Source organism: Plecotus auritus (assembly GCF_963455305.1).
Source record: "Plecotus auritus genome assembly, chromosome: 8".
Taxonomy (NCBI): domain Eukaryota; kingdom Metazoa; phylum Chordata; class Mammalia; order Chiroptera; family Vespertilionidae; genus Plecotus; species Plecotus auritus.
Genome location: NC_137782.1, coordinates 104,681,743 through 104,687,022, shown reverse-complemented (window position 1 = coordinate 104,687,022; position 5,280 = coordinate 104,681,743). Strand labels below are relative to the sequence as shown.

General features: G+C 49.3%; 1 pseudogene across 1 annotated transcript; it reads left to right on the top strand.

Moving 5' to 3' along the window:
• The first annotated feature begins 571 nt into the window (after window positions 1-571).
• Window positions 572-1,061, top strand: LOC308255976 (CXXC motif containing zinc binding protein-like; annotated as a pseudogene). Its single transcript has one exon. The product of its transcript is annotated as a CXXC motif containing zinc binding protein-like (transcript).
• The last annotated feature ends 4,219 nt before the right edge of the window (window positions 1,062-5,280 follow it).

Here is a 5,280-nt window from a genome sequence, read left to right as displayed (position 1 = left end):
GAGCCTGCTCTCATTATTCCTCTGCTCTCTTTATTACCTGGGCAGAAGTCACCACTGCCTGTCTGTATCTATAAAATACCAAGCCGAGTTTTTAATGAAAGTTTATTTAAATATTGAGAGCCAGCCATACGTTTGAAATGATGAATGCAACATTCCCTGGCCTCTATGCAGACAATGCCGGATATCTAAACTCAGCCTCCTATGTCAGGTTGGCCCCTACAGGGCAATCAGTGCGGAAGAGTGGAGAACCGCGTGACGGCTTTGAGTTTGTTCCTCCCAAGCTCATGAGGCTGACATTCGGTATATGAGGCATCCCTGAGCAGGAACAACACATGCCGCCACCAGAATGAAGTTCAATCATTTTCCATAATTGAATTCAATATCTTTTTATTAAAAAAAAAAAGAGCAGTCCTTCCCTTTTGAGCATTTGAGGTAGGAACGACAGTGCTAAGTAGGTGAATTTGTGCTCTGCATCATTCCACACAACTGGACACCGTAACGGGCGCCCACCCACCGTTTGGGATGGGCCTGAAAACAGTGACCACAGCCTGCGCCGGCTGAGCCAGCCGTTATGGGGACAATGGCACTGCAGCTCAAAGCCACACAGAGAAGGCCACTAACCTCCACCTGTGCAGGAGGACTTCCGGTGCTTCCTGCAGTGGTACCTGGAGATGAGATGTGGCAACTGTGGTGAGATTTCAGAGAAGTGGCGATACGTTTGGTTGATGGACAGTGAGGCACTGAAGGAGGCCATGGCAGCACCTCCAGGGTCCAGAAGTGCAAGCTGTGAGCCAGGGAAAACTCCACTGAGATTTTGAGCGGCACCATCAAATCTGACAATGCTAAAGACAATGAGAAGTTCAAAGTAACAGTAGAGTTTGAGTGCCGGGGCCTTGAACCAGTTGATTTCCAGCCTCAGGCAGGGTTTGTTGCTGAGGGTGTAGAATCAAGGACAATCTTCAGTGACATTAATCTGCAGGAGAAGGACTGGACTGACTGACGAAAAGGCTCAGGAGTCTATGGGAACTTATGAGGTCACCCACCAGTTTGTGAGGTGCTGAACCCTCTTCCTGCTCACTTGCCTGTAAGAACTGAGAAGGGACAACCAAGCCGCAGAGCCCACTGAGGCTGGTCCCTCTGCCCTTGTCTCCTGGCAGCTGTCTAAGCCCTCACAGGATGCATGCTGGGCTTTCAGTTTCCCAAGCCCACTGCTAAAGCCCCTGTTTGCGCTGTACTCATACACTGAGGTAGAGGCAGGTAGTAGCCATTCCCCCCACAAATAAGAATTCATATTAGGGTTTTTTTCCTGTTTCCTGACACCTTCCCACAATATAGAATCTTACTAGTACATCTGATCACTTTGCAAACTGTGCAGGAGCACAGAGCTTCTAGGGGCTCTTTAGCTCATGAGGAGCAGGCAGATCAACCCAGAAAACCAAAGGTGTCAAGGCCAATGGTATGAAATGCAGCTAGGCCTATAGAATGACACCATGAGCCCAATAATCCTGAGCCAAAACACTGCATTGATTAGCTTGGCTCTTAAGTAAATGCAGGCATCTCTGTTAGCTGGTGTCACTTCATATTCTAGGCATAAAAGGGACTGTGGAGGTCAGCAATCCAGTCCTGGCAAGATTCTACTCTCAGATTCCGGCCAAGTGGTCATTAGGTCTTGGCTCACCTGCTGTGATGGGGCTATCTCCTCCCATCACGGAAGTCAGTATGAAAGTTCTTATAATAAGTCAGCATCTATGCCCCGGGTAGCTTCTGGTACTGGTTTGCCGCCCCCGCCCCCCACCCCCGGCTACAGGCAGCCCAGCGGAGGTGTGAAGAGCCCCTACCCAGAGGACAGAGCTGTTTAATGCAGCTAGGTCCAAGAGGCATGCTCATGCCTTCCCACCCATTTGGAAAACTTGTTACAAGAGAACTTATTTATCCAGTGTTCTACTAGAGCCAGAAATTCTTTGGAAGTAAAATTAATATCCTCATTTTCTGAATGGCCCACTGGGAATGGGTCTGTCCACTCCCAAGCTGGTTGTGGGGCACTAGGAAGGGAGTCCTCCAATTTAAGGTAAAGGTGACCATATCCAAGAGGTGAAGAGGTGCCCACCTTGTCCCCTCTCCAGACGGGCAGCTGCCTTCTTGTTTCCTCTAGGTGGAATATTCCTGGTTCCCTCTGAGCCTCTTTTGTATACCTGACAACAGCATTTCTTCAGCCCTCGCTCAGCCAGCAGGCCTTCCAGCCCCCTACCCACTGGGTCCAGTCCACTGCCCAGCCTGGAAGTAAATAAGTGGAAGTAATGGGCTGGGTAAGCAGCCTTTCCAGTTTTCAGTCTCTACTGGTATACCAGTCAGTGTGTTAAGCTCCTAAAGACAAACACTGAAAGAATCAATAGCTTTTGTTTATACTTTAAATTGCCTTCTCATCTTTCAGGAGGTAAAAGAATAAAAAAAAAATCATTAGTTAAAAGGGAAAAATAAAGTAGATTATGTCAGTAGATGCAACAATTAAATTTTATTTCTGCTTCAAAAAACAAAAAACACACATAAGAAAAAACTGGATACCCTACCTCAGGATGTTGTCAAATGGGATCTGTCGTCATCAGCAGAGGGAAACTGGCAACTGAAGTCATCAGTGGGTTTGAGGGTCCCAACTTCGCAAATATTTTTATTCATCTGCCCAGATAATACTGATTTAACTTGGCCTTTGAGGATAATTGGTCTCAGAAGGTTTGCCCATGATCTGCAATAAAGTTCCTCACCAAATGTCCATAGAAAATAATAACACAAAATAACTAATTAAATGTCTACAATCTTTGCTACTTTGATCTGTGTTCAAAAATTCAGATGAGCATATAAATAAGAGAGGAGGCAACTCATTCCGACTGAAATAAATTGGAGAAGGTCATAAAGGTTGACTATGGAGATTCAACCACATTTATTCAATAGGTGATATAAGTATTTTATGAGCATTATTCAATCCTGATGGTCAGGTGTGGAAGAGATTTTCAGCAACTGTAGTTGAACAGTGCTCATCAACCCAGACCACATAGCATTGCTTCCTAAATTCTATCAACTGCTACTGCCTATTAAGTGGACTTGTTTATGAGCAAAGAGAATCACCTGGCCACCCTCTGAAATTCTCATTACATGTTTTCTTTTATTATTTATCTTGACTTCTACATAATTATTCATTATTTCAAACCTGCTACCTAATACATAACCACCATCTACCACAACCATGCATGCCCTATTTTTAATCCCATAGCTCTATGTACCATTTTCTACACCAAGCATTATATATATAAAATATAAAATATTTATATTTATATAAATACTAGTAGCCCTGCGCACGATTATATGTGCCAATAGCTCACCAGTAGCTTGCTGCCGTCCTCCAGTAGCTCTCTGCCTGCTGCCCCGCCCTCCTTTGGCTCCCCCTGTCCCCCTCTCCCACTCCCCTCCTGCCCTGCCCCCTCCTGTAGCTCTCTGCTGCCCACTTGTAGCTCCCTGCCCCACCCTCCTGCTGATTCATGATCTGGTCATTACATGGTCAGTCCTTAGGCTTCACCGTGTAATGACCATTTGCATATTACATCTTTATTATATAGGACTAGAAACCCGGTGCATGAAATTCATGCATGGGAGGGGACTATCCCTCAGCCCAGCCTGCACCCTCTCCAATCAGGGACCCCTTGAGGGATGTCCAACTGCCCGGTGGTGGGATCGGGCCTAAATGGGCAGTCGGACATCCTTCTCACAATCCAGGACTGCTGACTCCCAACTGCTTGCCTGCCTGCCCTCCTGATTGCCCCTAACCGCTTCTGCCTGCCAGCCTGATCACCCCCTAACCACTCCCCTGCCAGCCTGATTGATGTCTAACTGCTCCCCTGCCAGCCTGTTTTCCTCTAACTGCCCTCCCCTGCAGGCCTGGTCACCCCACTGCCCTCCCCTGCAGGCCTGGTCACCCCTAACTGCCCTCCCCTGCAGGCCTGGTCCCCCCCAACTGCTCTCCCCTGCAGGCCTGGGTCCCCCCCCAACTGCCCTCCCCTGCAGGCCTGGTCACCCCTAACTGCCCTCCCCTGCAGGCCTGGTACCCCCCAACTGCCCTCCCCTGCAGGCCTGGTACCCCCCAGCTGCTCTCCCCTGCAGGCCTGGGTCCCCCACAACTGCCCTCCCCTGCAGGCCTGGTCACACCCAACTTCCCTCCTCTGCCAGCTTGGTCACCCCTAACTGCCCTCCCCTGCAGGCTTGATAGCCCACAACTGGCCTCCCTTGCAGGCCTGGTCCTTCCCAACTTCCCTCCCTTGCTGGCCATCTTGTGGTGGCCATCTTGTGTCCACATGGTGGCAGGATCTTTGACCACATGGGGCAGCCATCTTGTGTGTTGGAGTGATGGTCAATCTGCATATTACTCTTTTATTAGGTAGGATAGAGGCCTGGTGCATGGGTGAGGGCCAGCTGGTTTGCCCTGAAGGGTGTCCTGGATCAGGGTGGGGGTTCCCTTGGGGCGTGGGGCGGCCTGGGCGAGGGGCCTGTGGTGGTTTGCAGGCTGGCCACGCCCCCTGGTGACCCAAGTGGAGCCCTTGGTATCTGGGGTTTATTTATCTTCTACAATTGAAACTTTGTGGCCTGGAGCAGAGCCAAGCCTTCTGCTTGCTCCGTGGAGGCAGCCATTTCTGTTGGGCTTTATGTATCTTCTATAATTGAAACTTTGTAGCCTTGAGTGGAGGCCTAGGCTGGCAAGGGCAGGTGGAAAGCTTGGCTTCCTCCATTGCTGGGAAAACCCAAGCCTCCCTCCTGCTCTCTGTGGCTGTAGCCATCTTGGTTGGGTTTATTTGCATATTCGTCCTGATTGGCTGGTGGGCGTGGTTGGTGGGCGTGGCTGTGGGTGTAGTGGAGTGCAGGCTAATTTGCATATTACTCTTTTATTAGATAGGATATATATATTTCTCCTATATATGGTATATATATATATATATATATATATATATATATATATACATACACTAATAAAAGGGCAATATGCTAATTAGACCAGACATCTCCTGGACTTCTTTCCAGACTAAGTCCTCGTGACAGGGGCCGAGGCAGAGGCAGTTAGGGGCGATCAGGCCAGCAGGGGAGGGCAGTTAGGGGTGATCAGGGTGGCAAGCAGGCAGGCACGCGGTTAGGAGCCAGCGGTCCCTGATTACAAGAGGGATGTCTGACTGCCGGTTTAGGCCAGATTGGAGAGGGTGCAGGCTGGGCTGAGGGACCCCCCCACCCTGTGCATAAATTTTG